This window comes from Rhinichthys klamathensis, unplaced genomic scaffold, assembly GCF_029890125.1.
Source record: "Rhinichthys klamathensis goyatoka isolate OS25496 unplaced genomic scaffold, OSU_Roscu_1.1 h1tg000254l_1, whole genome shotgun sequence".
NCBI lineage: Eukaryota > Metazoa > Chordata > Actinopteri > Cypriniformes > Leuciscidae > Rhinichthys > Rhinichthys klamathensis.
Genome location: NW_026606776.1, coordinates 1 through 18,846, shown reverse-complemented (window position 1 = coordinate 18,846; position 18,846 = coordinate 1).

The window sequence follows — 18,846 nt, the reverse complement described above, 5'->3', positions numbered from 1 at the left end:
CCGAGGCGGGTTGAAAGCTGAGCTGAATGTTGGGAGAACAACCGTGTGTGTCCTCAAACATTCAAGTCTTTATAGACAGAACATGCGTGTAATCAGACAGTGTTCACTATACTGTACTGTTCACCATAAGCTGTAGACTTACTGTATTACAGTGGAGTCTACTTGCATTTTACATGAGACAGTAAAAATACGTGATAGAGATCCCTTTCCCACTAATTAGATATCTTAAATGATGTTGTGTGCACTTCTGTATTTGTCTTCATTGTTGTACAGCCTTGATGTTAATATTTTGTTGAAAAATTGTTAAGACCCCAGGAAGAATAGCTGCTGCTTAATGGAGTAGCTAATGGGGATCTAAATAATAAACAATAAACAATAAACTCTACAGATAAAGCGTTGTGAATCTAGTTTCGCGTACCTACCCCGAAGTGATAAAATAAAACAAAATTATGTATCAAATTTATAGACAAGTAATTTGTTCAGGCATGGTTTTCTAGGGAAATACAAACCTACGCACATATATTCAAACGCACATAACTATAGAATCAATTCTTAATGCGCATGTGAACGCCATCAGCGTTAATCACAGGTTCACGTTTAAAGTCTGTTTAGAGACATTCATATACATTTTTACCTTGCAGTTACTGTAAATCCGGCCTCTAGTTCATAAACGCCAGAGGAGAACTGGCCCCCACTGAGCCTGGGTTCTCCCAAGGTTTTTTTCTTCTCCATTGGGTCCCTGATGGAGTTTTAGGACACCATCGGGTCACTTGATGGAGTTTTTCGGTTCCTTGCCACTGTTGCCTTTGGCTTGCTCAGTTGGGGATATTCAAATTAATTAACCAATCATTAATACCATTGATCAGCTCTACCAAACGTGGATGTTTTTCCACTAAGAAACGAACATTGTTATTATGTTTTGATTGATACTGTGAAGCTGCTTTGATGCAATCTATATTGTGAAAAGCGCTATATAAATATACTTGATAGAGACATAATGTAACACACACACATATACAGTATGTGTTTGAATAGTCTGTTCATCGCAATGGCATTGTCATTTTTTAACAGACCAACAGTGTATCTGTGAGTCCAGTCTCATAATGGGTACATGTGTTTATGTGTCATACAGATAATGTGCAGTCTTTTCATTGTCATCAAAATCGTAGCCAGTGTTTACTTCTCAAAATACTGATACAGTTATATTGACAACCATCAAAAGCCTGTAACTTGTTAAAAATCCTTAGTACAATATATATCAATGAACATATCAGTGCCTTGTGTCACAAACAAGAATGTCAAAATGCTGTCATGTAATCCTATTGTGTTCTGCTGTTTGTACGAAATGCACTTTCCTTGTTTGCAAATCTTAAGGATGATTCAAGAAATGTACCAAAGCGACTGATAAGAACTGTTTATAGAGGAGAGCAGTTACAGCATACATTCACTCTCTCTCTCTCTATCTATCTATCTCTCAATATATATATATATAGCCTATATATATATATATATATATATATATATATATATATATATATATATAAATCGATAGATAGATAGATAGAGAGAGAGAGAGAGAGAGAGAGAGAGAGAGAGAGAGAGGGGGGGGGGGGGGCAGAGCAGTTACATATAGTCATACAAAAGAAAAAAAGTGTTTAAAAGAATCATGAATCAAGCTGACACGTTTAAATGTTTGTTTACATAATTATTTTGTACTTAATTTGATTTTAAAAGCCATTGGATCTGCACTAACCCTAACCCTAACCCTAGCTCTGCCTGTGACTGTCAGTCTGACTGAGATCTGCTCACACTGTGATCAGCCGCCCTTCCCCCACAGCACTGAGACTGATCGCGCGCGCGCCCTTCCCCCACAGCACTGAGAGAGACTGATCGCGCGCGCGCCCTTCCCCCACAGCACTGAGACTGACTGGAGTGACAGAGAGTTGAACTTGTCTCTGGCTGAACTAACAGACTGACAGTTACAGGTAGATAGCTAAGCAGAAGTGCTGCTCAAAAGATCACAAACTGTCGTGGCTATGCGTTTTTAAAGCACTTTTACAAGGTCTATTAGCTTCTCCGCCCTGTAATGTAAAATACCATTAATTTATGAAAGAAATACAAAGAAGATAATGCTGTTAAAGTACTTGTTAAAGTTTAATTTAGAGCCTCGAAATAATCCACACCCATCCCCCATCTTAACTCGAATAAATTGACAACAACACAGACTCCAAAAGTAGAGACATATTATACCAGCTTGAATATCAGCCCTGCTGTGTATTTGCATACATCAGTTTACTATTTTGATTAATAAATGCTATTAGTAGAAAATAAGATGTCTGTTCAAGATATCTAGGTTGCTCATTTTGCATTTTTTGCTCTTTTAAACCTGTGCTTGTTCGGACATGCGCACTGGTTCCTAGTTCGAGTCGGGTGAGTTCGTTTACAAGTGATCATGTGCTCTGTCCACTAGAAAGACTTGATCCACGACAGTTTTTTTTTTTTTGAAGAAGAAGAAGAAACACTACTGCGATTAAAAAAAAAAAGATTCTTGTCATCAGAGAGTTTTCTATTCGGTCAAATAAATAGTCACAATTGCAACGTGAAATCCAAATACGTAACTACGTCATTTACGCACGTCTGCGACAGTGGATGTATTTTCCCGGGAAATGCAGACACGTGACAATGGGACGCGAAACAGTCAGACGACAGCCCTCCACCCTCCACCACGCAGGAAAGGTGAGATGAAGTCTTGTCCTGAAAATGCATGATAACTAAATACCGTTATTCTATAATTGCCACTTTTGTACAGTGGCTGTGTTTTTGTTTACATAGTCTTGCTTTTTGAGAGAGAGAGAGAGAGAGAGAGAGAGAGAGAGAGAGAGAGAGAGAGAGAGAGAGAGAGAGAGAGAGAGAGAGAGAGAGAGAGTGTGTGTGTGTGTGTGTGTGTCTGTTCGTGTTTGTGTGAGAGAGAGAGAGAGAGAGAGAGAGAGAGAGAGAGAGAGAGAGAGAGAGAGAGAGAGAGAGAGAGAGAGAGAGAGAGAGAGAGAGAGTGTGTGTGTCTGTTTGTTTGTGAGAGGGTGTCGGTTCCTGTTTGTTTGTGTGTGAGTGAGAGAGTGTGTGTTTGTGTGTGAGAGAGTGTCTGTTTGTGTGAGAGAGTGTGCGAGTGAGTTTGTGTGTGAGAGAGAGTGTGTTTGTGTGTGAGAGGGTGTCTGTTTGTATCTGTTCCTGTTTGTTTGTGTGTGAGTGAGTGAGTTTGTGTGTGAGAGAGTGTCTGTTCGTGTTTGTTTGTGTGTGAGTGTGTGTGTCACAAATCATAATTCAACTTGAATGGTCTGTTTGTGTCTGTTCGTGTTTGTTTGTATGAGTGAGAGAGTGTCTGTGTTTGTGTGAGAGAGTGAGTTTGTGTGTGTGAGAGAGTGTGTTTGTGTGTGAGAGGGAGTATGTTTGTGTCTGTTCCGGTTTGTTTGTTTGTGTGTGAGTTTGTGTGTGAGAGAGTGTCTGTTCGTGTTTGTTTGTGTCAACTTATTAAAATATCTTACTTTACTGCAACTATCTGTTTCTGCTTCTTTATCATATTTATAGTGTGTGATTTATAAAATACCTTATATCCTACATCACATACATCATATATTGTGTCTGGTCACTGTATATCTTATATCAGAATATTATATTACTGTAAGCCTACTGTGAATATTAAAATACGCCGAACCATGTGTCCTGTATCATAGCTACATGAATGACATTTGCAGCAAAAAAAACCGCGCGAAAATCAGTTTGATATTCAGTGAGGTATAATTAATTTAATGCGCTGACAGCTCATTGCACCTGCCAAACAGATTACAGCGGGTGACCGGTCTAAGATGGGACACTGGCAGTAACTTAGCGGTTGATAGGGCGTCTATCAATAATGATGTCTATGCACTCACGTACCTCTTATAACAAAATTTGCAGCCATTCGTGAGACCTTCTTCTTCAACGCTGCATCCACCAACCCGTCAACCAAATATTGTCTAACGGCAGCGTAAACTTCTCATTTCGCTCATTTCTTCCACTGAACTCCATTTTCTTTTGCTGTGAGTGAATGAAAGTTTCGCGGTACAAATATGCGCATGCGTGGAACAGATCGTGCAGTGTCGTAAATCAAAATCAGCATCGCAAAACAGAATTATAATTTGCGCATGTGCGTTTTCTACTGCGTCTACTACGCATGCGTAGAACGGATCGTGCAGGTGGAACGGATCGTGTACCGACACCCTCCACCCTCCACCACGCAGGAAAGGTGAGATGAAGTCTTGTCCTGAAAATGCATGATAACTAAATACATTGTGAAATATGAAAGTTAGTAAGATGTATGTTTATTTTAGTGGTTTAATTATTTTTTGCTTAGGGTTTTATTTACTTCTCGATTGTATTTTATTTGTTTCTCATTTGATAATTTGTTGCAATAAGGAAAAAAGTATATTGCCTACTTGTAGGCATTGACCAGTAAATATAATTTTGTTATTTCTTATATAATAGTACTTTAGATTCTACAAATTAAAAAAAAAACGAGTCAGTGATAGCCTACTATATCATTGTTTTTCTCAAGTGTTGTCAAATTGCAACTGTGATTTAAAATATTAATTATATATTTTTATATCATTATTATTTGATATATTTTTAATTTTATGTAATACAATATTTGCCCAAAAATCTTTTTTTCAGTGGAATGTTTTTTTCTAGATTTATTATTTATCTTTTTTATCTTTTTTTGCCCAATGATGGTACATAGACACTTTATAGTATTTTTATTGTGTGTTTCAATGTCCAAAGCAGACAAAAAGCACATTAGAAATAGTCCATATAAATCTAGCTGGTTATTGACTGAAAATATCCTGTATGCTGTAGCTAATCAATATAGTAGATTCATGTCAATTGTGGTCACAAGACACACAAGAACCAATGTTTTTTGGCATCATTGACATTGCCTTTTTTTAATCTAAATTCCTGTTGTAGACTGGTCACACGTGCTGTCATTGAATAGAGCTCTGTGATATAATATAAATATATACTTAAGTGTTGAACAGAAAAAACACACGTGTTTGGAACAACATGAGGTTCAATTGGAACACTTAACATAATTGTATGTTAATTACGTATGTTTTTGGGTGAACAATTCCAGTAAGATCAACAAGATTTTTTAAATATGCTTGTTTATTTCATTCACATTATATATATATATATATATATATATATATTTTTTTTTTTCCCAGTCATTTCAAGAAAGTAAGTCGCCATGCTGGGAAATAAAAGACGTAAGAAACCTCTGCAGGACGCTGAGCATCACATTACCTGTGAAACCGACAAGCCTGAGCTTCAAGAGCAGTTCATCAGCAAATATAAAGGCAAGTATTTATGAATAAGCAGTAATAACGTTACTCTACAAAACTGATAATTTAATATATAATTTATTTTTATTGTGCAGTCAAGATTTCTGAATAGAGTTCTGCAGGCATTAGCCCGAAAACAAAAACAGTTGCATTTTTGCATTTCTGGTTCCATCAACCCAAAGTCAGTGTTTATTTGCGCATTCTTAGCCCAATTATGCACAATAAGCCCATAGTGCGTGTGGTCATGTAAACGCAGACTAAGGTCATCATAAACGGCATAAGCATAAACCAATCGACACCGCTAGATTTTTGCCCCTTATTCCAGATTTGCCCAGCATGTAAACACATTAACCTGCGTTCTGTGGCTTATTGAAGTGAGCATGTGTGACTGGAAAGTGTCCTTATTGTGGATTTAAGCACATCCAGACAGAGCGAGCGTTTTCTTGACCCAAGAACATCTTAAAAAGTGTTCTCAAAAAGTGTTCTCATCTCATGCAGAAGTGGTACAGTCAAAATCCTACTAAAACTTCTTTGTCATTGTGGAGAGTGCAGTGCATGGTTGCATAGCAACAACAGACGCCACGGGAAAATCAGACTGTTATTTTACTATTAATAATAAAATATAAGCTAATATGCATTAACACTAGGACTCCCAGAATTCTATAACTACTATAATGGCCATAGCAGTCATTCTGACTGCTCATACATTATTTGCATATCATTTCAAAAAGCTATATCAAATCTAAGAATAAATGGATCTGTTATGTTAGGATAGGTAATAATAAACATCAGAACACTACATTTTAATTATGATGTATGTAAAATTGTATTAGTTAACCAACAACCACTCAGCCTCATCAAGGCTCTGAAGCATGGCTAAAGCCTCTGTGGCAGTCATTCTTCTTGCTGACATTGTTCTGATATTCTCTTTTCAATATTTCAATTTGGTTTTAGCTCGAAGCTAAAGCTAGATTTCAGCTTTGCAATAGACTAAACAAACAACAAGAGAAATTGTTGCTAGTCAACGGTGATGCATCTTCAAGAGCAGGAAAAAGGAGCAACCGACACACGGTCTGTAATGCATACGGTCAGTATGACTGTTATGACCATTCAAGGTAGAAATACTCAAAACTCAGTCTTTTGTGTCTTGTAATTTTAATAAAATAACAATGATAGAATAAAATATAGACACATTTAGGAAAAGTCAGGGTCCTATAGTTACATGGGTTTTATTTCAACAAAGTTATTACATTGCAAAATTTTAAAACAGTCAAAATGACTGCCTTGGGAGTTCTAGTGTTAATGTACATGTCAAGTAATTTGTCTTTTTTTACTCGTATATTTCAGCCTTTAAATCATTTTTATAAAAAGAATGAGGTTTATCTTTTTATAAAACCTTTTTTGTCAACTTTATTCGAATTTAATTTTACTATATGTGCCTATAGGGGTGGGCCGGGGATGGCAGGGGTTGGTGGCAATGTAAGTTTCTGGATATTTTCTATAAGAAAATTTGCGGGGCGAGGGCTTCGATTACCTCTCTCTTTTTGGACCATACATGTGTTTGCATCCCTGCATATGCGCGAGGGAGGGAGAGAGAGAGCAAGACAGTTTGAAGGCGCGCGCGCGGCCGGGGCTCTGCTCGTTCTTTCAGTAACATGCGCCCTGTCACACTCATCTACATCACTCACCGATCAAATAAGGCTTTGGCGGCAGGGGCGTGTCTAGAAGGGGGGCACGGGGTGGCACTGGCCCCCCTGGAATATGATTGACCCCCCCCTGGTGCCCCCCCAACATCATTGGGCTAGATTTACTGTCAACCTGACAATGCCCAACGCCATTGGATCAGAGCGCTGTCAATCACTGCTTGATTTGCGATTCGCAAAGCGAAATCACAGGTCCGCGTTTTTAAAACAGTAGGAGAGAGAGAGAGAGATACCTCGACACGTCATTGTAAATATTGCACCGTATGTTAGTCTGATTACTTTCATGTGTGACTGATCAAGCCAGTACCGTTAGATCAGCTAACGTAATTTCGGCAGACTGAATAGAGATTCCGTGGCAGCGCACGACCACATAAATATAAAATAGATAATTTTTATAGATTTTTAATAGATTACTCTATCTGTTGTTTTAAATACTAAAGGCACAATAATCTTTTTCCAAAAAAGTCGTGCCGTGGTGAACATTAAAATGTGAGAATGTTAACTAACACCATAGCTACATGCAACTGTGTAATTTAGATACTTAATGGGTTTTTGTTTATTTATACACCGCAACAGGACATCCAAGATTTCTTTAAGAAATCATTTTAGAGACCGATTTCATGCAGAGAACGTTCACCGACACTCACACACACATTCAATGTTTGTGTTGAGAATAATGCATGTTAGATGACTAATTAATGCCTAGGTGATGTTTTTTTTATTTATAAGAACAAAACTGTGTGGTCCAATCCATGTTAAATACAAAATGATTTTCAGGCTCTTGTTCAGTGCCACATTTAATACCATCTATATTAGGGCACTGGGCATTGCAAAGATTTTTTAATTCGTGTTTAATATTTTCTAAACAAGTATTTATTTCTAGTTGAATTTTCTAGCTGATTTCCCATGGGCCCCCCTGACTGGTCCTTGGTCCACCCTGTGGCCCCCCCATTTATAAAATCCTAGAATCACCCCTGTTTGGCGGGGCAAATAAACTGCATCCAACTGCTTTCCCTGACGCCTGGATCGTTCGGTGGCGTATTCAAACATGTTGTTTGTCCGCAGCCAGGAACAGCACGTCTGCGTGGCATCGCAATCTTCTTGTAAACAGACCCACTCGCTGCATGACAACGCATGCGATGATGCGAAATGAGGCATAGTTGTCTTGTGCTGGAGGCGGTCATATGCAAACGACTGGTACGTCACTTCGTACCGTGACGTCACCTCGTACCATGGATCCACAACGAGCTGTATTTAGAGCTTGATTAAATAAATGCTTCGTTTATAATGGGGGGGGGGGGGGCATCTTAAGCTATTAAACTTGCAGGAAGTTTTAATAATACATAGATCTCTTATATACCAAAAGATCAAGGCAAATTTGGTCTCATGTCATGACCCCTTTAAAAGTATAATGTAAAGTATAAAAAGCAAAGCATACTTTGAGATTAGCCTGGCTATTGACTATTTTCCTACAGTAATTTCCCTTTTACATCATATAATGTACATCATATGGTTAAGAACTTTTAGTAATAATCAAAATAATAGTTGACATTAAAGAAACTGCTGCTAATGAATTTCTCCTCTTCAGGGCGTGGAGTTTTCACCACTGGAGCTTTCTTCAGAGGGGATTTTGTTCTTGAATACAGAGGTGAACTTCTGAGTTCAGAGGAGAGTCTTGCTCGAACTGAACACTACACTGAAGCTGAGAACACGTTCCTGTTTGATTTTCAGTGGCATGGCAGAAATTGGTGGTGAGTAAAGAACTGTTGGATTGATGTAGTAGTGATGATAAAATATCTGGAACTGTAAAATACTCAGGGTGTGTTCATGCCTGTAGTTCTGTTCGCTTGGTTCGTTTGGTCCGGGTCTGCTTAGTGTTCAGATTGGCATTTCTATCGTCAAACCTGTTATGCTTGACCAGTTTGTCCTTTTTAGGGTCACATCTTCCTGTTTTTGGTTCGTTTATATGTCTCTGGTCCATGTTATGCTCATATTTCATTCAAACCGCACCAGAGTTTTTCTCTGTATTCCCTAAAGAGAACAAAATGGTTAAAGGGATAGTTCAGGATTTAGCATTAAGCTTTGTATTAGTAGAAAACCTGTAGTATTTTCGAATTACCATGCTTTCCACCCTCATATCCCCCTGAGACGAGAGATTTATGTATTTTTTGTCTGGAAAAAATCCTCCGATGAAGCAAAATTCGTCATTTTGCGTCATCGGAGGATTTTTTGGCCAGAGGCTAAAGACTACAGCCAGTAGTAGGGGCTGTCCCGCATGTTCTCAACCCGCCCATAGAGGGTGGGATCTCACTCACACAATGTACACATAGTGTCAGACATCTTTTTCTGGAAGCTAAGCTAGCAGGTTCTTGTTCTGTGGCGAAAGCTGAGTAGTAGGGGTTACCATCCTCTTTTTCCCGGACATGTCCGGCCGTCGATGTCCGGGATTCAGCTTTTGCTTTCTGCAGTCGCCATTCATTGTTTACATGCACACCTTTTGTTTCAATCTAACTGAATTCATTCCGATTGGTGAATCTGAATGTAGTGTTTACATGAAAGCTAAACAAGTGATCGGTTGATGTGCATTTTAACATTGCTAAGAAAATTTCGTCTCACAGGTGTCGCTCATCAGTAATCACGCCACCGGCCTCGCGCCGTTCTCCCGCGGCCCTCACTCGTCCTGCTCGCCACAGTAAACATGACTCGTGTCGTTCTCCCGCGGCCCTCACTCGTCCTGCTCGCCACAGTAAACATGACTCGTGTCGTTCTCCCGCGGCCCTCACTCGTCCTGCTCGCCACAGTAAACATGACTCGTGTCGTTCTCCCGCGGCCCTCACTCGTCCTGCTCGCCACAGTAAACATGACTCGTGTCGTTCTCCCGCGGCCCTCACTCGTCCTGCTCGCCACAGTAAACATGACTCGTGTCGTTCTCCCGCGGCCCTCACTCGTCCTGCTCGCCACAGTAAACATGACTCACACCGTTCTCCCGCTGCCCTCACTCGTCCTGCTCGCCACAGTAAACATGACTCGTGTCGTTCTCCCGCGGCCCTCACTCGTCCTGCTCGCCACAGTAAACATGACTCGTGTCGTTCTCCCGCGGCCCTCACTCGTCCTGCTCGCCACAGTAAACATGACTCGAGCCGTTCTCCCTCTGCCCTCACTCGTCCTGCTCGCCACAGTAAACATGACTCGTGCCGTTCTCCCGCGGCCCTCACTTGTCCTGCTCGCCACAGTAAACATGACTCGCGCCGTTCTCCCGCGGCCCTCACTCGTCCTGCTCGCCACATTAAACATGACTCGCGTCGTTCTCCCGCGGCCCTCACTCGTCCTGCTCGCCACAGTAAACATGACTCGCGCCGTTCTCCCGCGGCCCTCACTCGTCCTGATCGCCACAGTAAACATGACTCGTGCCGTTCTCCCGCGGCCCTCACTCGTCCTGCTCGCCACAGTAAACATGACTCGCGCGTTCTCCCGCGGCCCTCACTCGTCCTGCTCGCCACAGTAAACATGACTCGTGCCGTTCTCCCGCGGCCCTCACTCGTCCTGATCGCCACAGTAAACATGACTCGTGCCGTTCTCCCGCGGCCCTCACTCGTCCTGCTCGCCACAGTAAACATGACTCGTGTCGTTCTCCCGCGGCCCTCACTCGTCCTGCTCGCCACAGTAAACATGACTCGTGCCGTTCTCCCGCGGCCCTCACTCGTCCTGCTCGCCACAGTAAACATGACTCGTGCCGTTCTCCCGCGGCCCTCACTCGTCCTGCTCGCCACAGTAAACATGACTCGTGCCGTTCTCCCGCGGCCCTCACTCGTCCTGCTCGCCACAGTAAACATGACTCGTGCGTTCTCCCGCGGCCCTCACTCGTCCTGCTCGCCACAGTAAACATGACTCGTGCCGTTCTCCCGCGGCCCTCACTCGTCCTGCTCGCCACAGTAAACATGACTCGCGCGTTCTCCCGCGGCCCTCACTCGTCCTGCTCGCCACAGTAAACATGACTCGTGTCGTTCTCCCGCGGCCCTCACTCGTCCTGCTCGCCACAGTAAACATGACTCGCGTCGTTCTCCCGCGGCCCTCACTCGTCCTGCTCGCCACAGTAAACATGACTCGTGCCGTTCTCCCGCGGCCCTCACTCGTCCTGCTCGCCACAGTAAACATGACTCGCGCGTTCTCCCGCGGCCCTCACTCGTCCTGCTCGCCACAGTAAACATGACTCGTGTCGTTCTCCCGCGGCCCTCACTCGTCCTGCTCGCCACAGTAAACATGACTCGCGTCGTTCTCCCGCGGCCCTCACTCGTCCTGCTCGCCACAGTAAACATGACTCGCGCCGTTCTCCCGCGGCCCTCACTCGTCCTGCTCGCCACAGTAAACATGACTCGCGTCGTTCTCCCGCGGCTCTCACTCGTCCTGCTCGCCACAGTAAACATGACTCGCGCCGTTCTCCCGCGGCCCTCACTCGTCCTGCTTGCCACAGTAAACATGACTCGCGCCGTTCTCCCGCGGCCCTCACTCGTCCTGATCGCCACAGTAAACATGACTCGTGCCGTTCTCCCGCGGCCCTCACTCGTCCTGCTCGCCACAGTAAACATGACTCGTGCCGTTCTCCCGCGGCCCTCACTCGTCCTGATCGCCACAGTAAACATGACTCGTGCCGTTCTCCCGCGGCCCTCACTCGTCCTGCTCGCCACAGTAAACATGACTCGTGCCGTTCTCCCGCGGCCCTCACTCGTCCTGCTCGCCACAGTAAACATGACTCGTGCCGTTCTCCCGCGGCCCTCACTCGTCCTGCTCGCCACAGTAAACATGACTCGCGCGTTCTCCCGCGGCCCTCACTCGTCCTGCTCGCCACAGTAAACATGACTCGTGTCGTTCTCCCGCGGCCCTCACTCGTCCTGCTCGCCACAGTAAACATGACTCGCGTCGTTCTCCCGCGGCTCTCACTCGTCCTGCTCGCCACAGTAAACATAATGAATGGTGACTGTAGAACGCAAAAGCCGAATCCCGAACATTTTGGGCGATCTCAAAACACATTTTCGAACTCACTAGTAGCCTATACTTGTTGTTTAACTACTGCGCTCTGTTACCGGTAGGCGTGGCCTCCTAGGGCAGCGAAGCAAGTGCATTCTGGGAGTTGTTGTCTTTCATCCACATAAGCCAAAAATACATTTTCTGGCTTTTCTCAGTCTACAGTAGAAAGCTCCAAATTCAAAAATAATTTCACATTTCTTCTACATAAATGACCCATTTTAAATACATATTCATCTTCGCAGAGGTGAAGTATCCCTTTAATTTGAGATGGCTTTATCTGAGAGCTGAGAGGATGTTGCAGTACACTATCATATATATCAGTGGTTTTCAGACCCTCTCTGCAGATTCTGTATGTCTCCTTCACCAGACACACTCAGTTGAGTTCATAGAGCCGTGTTCTGATGATAAACTCCTCATCTGAATCAGCTGGATTAAAACACGAGACATACAGCATATGCAGAGCGGTGGGTTCCCAGGACTGGGGTTCAGAACCACTTATAGAAAATAACTGTACATTTCTATCATGTATACTAAGATTACAAGTATTGAGTGATAATTGGATGTCTTTATAGCATGGATGCATCTAAAGAAGACGGGTTGTCCTTGGGAAGACTTGTAAACGATCAGACCAGAAATCCTACTTGCAAAATGAGAACCGTTGAAGTGAGCAGAAAACCTCACCTGTGTCTCTTTGCTGTACGAGACATTCTACCAGGAGAAGAAATCACTTACAATTATGGAGACTCAGATTGGCCATGGCGAGTCAAGGTACTATCAAGAAAATGCTAAAGAGATTGATCAGTAATTCATGATAATCTTTTACTGTCATTCTGATTAGTTACCATGTGATTGTGGTCTCATATTTCTGAAGCCTTTAAATCAAGCATCAGCAGAATCCACTGATAAAAAGCCAGCCAGCAGTTTGGGCCCGCAGAAATCGGTAGGTCCACTTTAAAACATCTGTATCATTATATTATTGACTATTTCAGCTTAGAGATGTGTGTGAAAGAAATGATAGTTAAAGTGTAGGACAGCTAGAGAAATGAACATAAACAAGTTTTTCTGTCCTTCACAAATATTTCCTGCTTTCTTAGCCCCATTGTGCAGCTTCTCTTCCCTTTCCTGAATTGGACAAGGTGAACAGCAAGGGTCCACATAAGCTGTCAGGCAAAGCAAGAACATCAAGGAATAAAACGGTAACCATCTCATACATGCAGCAGCGATCTACTGATGTTTACTGCCAGCTAGTTAAAAGTGCAGTCAGTGATTTCTGATAAACACTGTTGATATTTAAAATCGACAGCCAAACAAACACACACCTCCCTTCATTGCTCCGCCCCCAAAATAATGAACAACACAGGCAACCAGTTGACTACAGGTGCATATCCACTTCATCCAGCACACGTGTGTAATAGTTGTGGCACGTTCGGATCATTTTACTGACTTGGATCTTTGAATCTCGTTCATCAAAATTAACAAATCTTTTTTCGAAAACCTTTTGTTCATTTCAGTAGAATGTATTTAAAATGGTAGCCAAATTCCCCAAACACATCAAATGTTGATCGCATTTAGAATAAGAAAAAAAGTGCGATGCAAGGAAAAGGCCAAATTATGAGAGACGGAAATGATTCATTAATTTATTTGGGTCTTCAGGCTATGCAGTCTGTTAGTTACCTCACCTCCCGATCTAAGCCGTTCGTTCATCCTGTGACATCCTCATAAACTTAACTTTGCAGTCTGTAGTACCGGATACGTACACGTTTCGAGTCTATCGACTTCGGGTTCAAGTCATTCGTTCATCACGTGGCAGCCCCATTGAGCTATGCAGTCTGTAGTACCGGATACGTACACGTTTCGAGTCTATCGACTTCGGGTTCAAGTCATTCGTTCATCACGTGGCAGCCCCATTGAGCTATGCAGTCAATACTGGATGCAGAATTGATTAGTTCATATTTTGAGTCTTCGAGGACTTGAGAGGTGAACTAATCATTTATCTTTCCAGTACTGACAGCATAGCCTCAATGGGACTGATGGGAAGAACGAAGGACCCAAAGACTCGAGTGATTTAACTAATCATTTCTGTTTCCAGTACAGAACCTATAGGATGTTGTGTGTGCGCAGTCAACACAAAATTAAAGAATCACTCTCTGAGACAACTCAGTAGTCACGAGTCATTAAAGATTGTTCAAAATGTCTATCACACAAACAAGCCCCCCCGTTGGACCCCATTGAAGTCACTATATGGAGAAACACCTGGAGTGTGTTCCTCAAAAACCTTCATTTCTTTTACACTGAAGAAAGAAAGACATGAACATCTTAGATGGTGTGATGATGGCGAGTAAATTATCAGGAAATTTTAATTCTGAAGTGAACTAATCATTTAAGTAGTTATTGGTTCAGAGTTTTAATGTCTGAACCAGTGTAACTATTAATTTGACTATTGTCACAATTTTGTTGTTTTTTATTTTATTAATGATCTTTGCTTTGAAGTGTGCAAAACACGTTTCTTTATTTTTTGTTTACCCCTACAGTGTGTTTGTTTTGTTTTATATGGGTGCCACAGTTTTCAATATTTTTAATGTCATTTTATTCTTGTTTAAGCTAAATATCTCTTTATATATCTGCAGAAGCGGTTTCAATCAAGACTGTTACAGTCATCCTCAGTCGCATCCATATCTGGTGCACCCTCTTCATCAGCACCCTGTGCTGTGTCCACCTCTATAATGGCCTCATCAACCTCATGCCCTCCTGCCCTGTCCTCATCAACATCAACACCTCCCACGTCACCTTCATCATCCTCGCCTGTGCAGCCTTCATCATCCTCGCCTGTGCAGCCTTCATCATCCTCGCCTGTGCAGCCTTCATCATCCTCGCCTGTGCAGCCTTCATCATCCTCGCCTGTGCAGCCTTCATCATCCTCGCCTGGGCAGCCTTCATCAGCCTCGCCTGGGCAGCCTTCATCATCCTCGCCTGTGCAGCCTTCATCAGCCTCGCCTGGGCAGCCTTCATCAGCCTTGCCTGGGCAGCCTTCATCATCCTCGCCTGGGCAGCCTTCATCAGCCTCGCCTGGGCAGCCTTCATCAGCCTCGCCTGGGCAGCCTTCATCATCCTCGCCTGGGCAGCCTTCATCAGCCTCGCCTGGGCAGCCTTCATCAGCCTCGCCTGGGCAGCCTTCATCAGCCTCGCCTGGGCAGCCTTCATCATCCTCGCCTGTGCAGCCTTCATCAGCCTCGCCTGGGCAGCCTTCATCAGCCTGGCCTGGGCAGCCTTCATCATCCTCGCCTGGGCAGCCTTCATCAGCCTCGCCTGTGCAGCCTTCATCATCCTCGCCTGTGCAGCCTTCATCAGCCTCGCCTGGGCAGCCTTCATCATCCTCGCCTGTGAAGCCTTCATCAGCCTCGTCTGTGCAGCCTTCATCAGCCTCGCCTGGGCAGCCTTCATCATCCTCGCCTAGGCAGCCTTCATCAGCCTCGCCTGTGCAGCCTTCATCAGCCTCACCTGGGCAGCCTTCATCAGCCTCGCCTGGGCAGCCTTCATCAGCCTCGCCTGGGCAGCCTTCATCAGCCTCGCCTGGGCAGCCTTCATCATCCTCGCCTGTGCAGCCTTCATCAGCCTCGCCTGGGCAGCCTTCATCAGCCTCGCCTGGGCAGCCTTCATCAGCCTCGCCTGGGCAGCCTTCATCATCCTCGCCTGTGCAGCCTTCATCAGCCTCGCCTGGGCAGCCTTCATCATCCTCGCCTGGGCAGCCTTCATCAGCCTCGTCTGTGCAGCCTTCATCAGCCTCGCCTGGGCAGCCTTCATCAGCCTCGCCTGTGCAGCCTTCATCAGCCTCGCCTGTGCAGCCTTCATCAGCCTCGCCTGGGCAGCCTTCATCATCCTCGCCTGTGCAGCCTTCATCAGCCTCGTCTGTGCAGCCTTCATCAGCCTCGCCTGGGCAGCCTTCATCAGCCTCGCCTGGGCAGCCTTCATCAGCCTCGCCTGGGCAGCCTTCATCAGCCTGGCCTGGGCAGCCTTCATCAGCCTCGCCTGTGCAGCCTTCATCAGCCTCGCCTGTGCAGCCTTCATCAGCCTCGCCTGGGCAGCCTTCATCATCCTCGCCTGGGCAGCCTTCATCAGCCTCGCCTGGGCAGCCTTCATCAGCCTCGTCTGTGCAGCCTTCATCATCCTCGCCTGGGCAGCCTTCATCATCCTCGCCTGGGCAGCCTTCATCATCCTCGCCTGGGCAGCCTTCATCATCCTCGCCTGGGCAGCCTTCATCATCCTCGCCTGTGCAGCCTTCATCAGCCTCGCCTGGGCAGCCTTCATCATCCTCGCCTGGGCAGCCTTCATCAGCCTGGCCTGGGCAGCCTTCATCAGCCTGGCCTGGGCAGCCTTCATCATCCTCGCCTGTGCAGCCTTCATCATCCTCACCTGGGCAGCCTTCATCAGCCTCGCCTGGGCAGCCTTCATCAGCCTCGCCTGGGCAGCCTTCATCAGCCTGGCCTGTGCAGCCTTCATCAGCCTCGCCTGTGCAGCCTTCATCAGCCTCGCCTGTGCAGCCTTCATCAGCCTCGCCTGTGCAGCCTTCATCATCCTCGCCTGTGAAGCCCTCATCGCCTTATGCGCAGCATTCATCATCCTCATCCTCGCCTGCTCCACCCTTATCTTCACCTTGTGCTGTGTCAACACCAGTGGTTCACTCATCACAGGTGTCTGAGACACTCTCATGGGAGGTGGGTAGATTCATTTGCTGAATTATTGGGATGGTCGGGGTGTATTGCACTGGTAGAACTAACAATAGATTATATGAAATTATATATCATTTATATTGGTTTGTATTCATCCTCTTCCAGATATCCTCTTTAAGGCCATCAAGAAAAAGACAGGTATGTGACTTGCCATGTGATACTTTATATGCAATTTTTTTTTGCATAATTATGAATTGGCTTGCATAATAGTATCCGCAATATGATGAAACGTAATGTTACAGCAACCACTGCCTTGAGTAAGTGTTAAATTCTCTCATTCAGTATTCCGGAAGTTCCGTCTGTGACACAGACTACAGCGATGTCACAGACTACAGCGATGTTGACTACATACCAAAAATCAGCTCCGATGAATCGGATGGTAGTTCTTCTGGACATGACATGGTCAAAAGTGCTTTGATACATCCAACATCTCCCAACGAGGCAGGTAGTTCATCTGATCAATTTATGACCGCACCATCACCAAAAAAGATGAAATGCCAATCTAAAGAGACAAACACTTTGTCTGGTGAAAAGACTTTTATTCAGTCAATGCCATCACCAAAGCAGGAACGCAAGGCGTACAACAAGAAGCAGTATTGCCTTTATTGCTCTAAGCCATATTCAAAAATGGCAAGACACCTTGAATTTGTCCATCGCAACGAAGTGGGGGTTGTAAAGGCAATAGCATTTCCAAAACATTCCAAAGAAAGACAAGTCCAGTTAAACCTCCTTAGAAAAAGGGGCAACTTTGCCCACAACACAGATGTGGTGAGACAAGGACATGGGGAGATGATTGCCTGCTACCGTCCAAAAAATAGACAAAGAGCCAAAGAATTTATTCACTGCATTTACTGCCAAGGGCTTTACAACAAGCATAGCCTTTGGAAGCATATCAAAAACTGTCCCCTTAAACCTAAAGAGGATGATGCCCAGGGCAGGAAAAGAGTTCGATCTCTGTGTGCTTTAAACACACCAGTTGGCTTAGAAGTGAGCAAAGGTTTCAAGAAAATACTGTCCTTTATGAACTATGATGAAGTTTCGCGTGTAGTTCATACTGACAGATGCATCATGCAGCTGGGGGAGCACATGTTCAACAGGATGGGGTCTGATGTGACCAAACATGACTACATCAGACAGAAGATGAGAGAAGTAGGCAGACTTCTTCTTGAAGCAAGGAAGATTACCCCACTGAGAACAATGGTAGACTTCTTCATACCAGCAAACTTCAAACATGTCATAGCAGCTGTTAAAGTTTTATGTGGCTACAATGAAGAGAAAAACTCCTACCGCATTCCTTCTTTAGCTCTCAAACTTGGGCATTCTTTAAACAAGGTCTGTAGCATTGTTGAGAGCAATGCCATGATGTATGGAGATCATGATCGTGCTGAATGCGCCCGAGACTTCAGGAAAATACACCAGGCAAGGTGGAATGAGTACATTTCTGCTGGTGCTATAACTACATTGAAAGAAGCCAAGTGGAACACACCACAGATCATTCCTTTCACTCAGGATGTCAAAGTCCTGCACACACATCTTGAAAAGAAACACGATGGGCTCCTAAGTAAGCTCAGAACTTGCCCTTCTGCTGACAGCTACTCTGCTCTAGCCAAGGTCACACTGTCCCAGGTCATCCTGTTCAACCGAAGGAGAGAAGGTGAGGTATCCCGGATGCTTTTGTCAGCTTTTAAAAGTAGGGATTCTTCTGAGCTACACAAAGACATTGCCATCTGTCTGTCTGAGTTTGAGAGGAAGCTGTGTCTGCACTTCACAAGAGTTGAGATCCGGGGTAAACGAGGCAGAAAGGTTCCTGTGCTCCTCAAGCCTTCCATGGTTTCTGCCATGGAGCTGCTCGTTGAAACGCGGGAGCTTTGTGGTGTTCCAGCAGAGAATCCCTTTATGTTTGCCAGATGTGGAGCAATGTCAGCCTACAGAGGTGGAGAGTGCATCAACAAAGCTGCTTGCGAATGTGGCATAAAGAACCCTGAAGCACTGTCATCAACTAGGCTCAGGAAACACATAGCA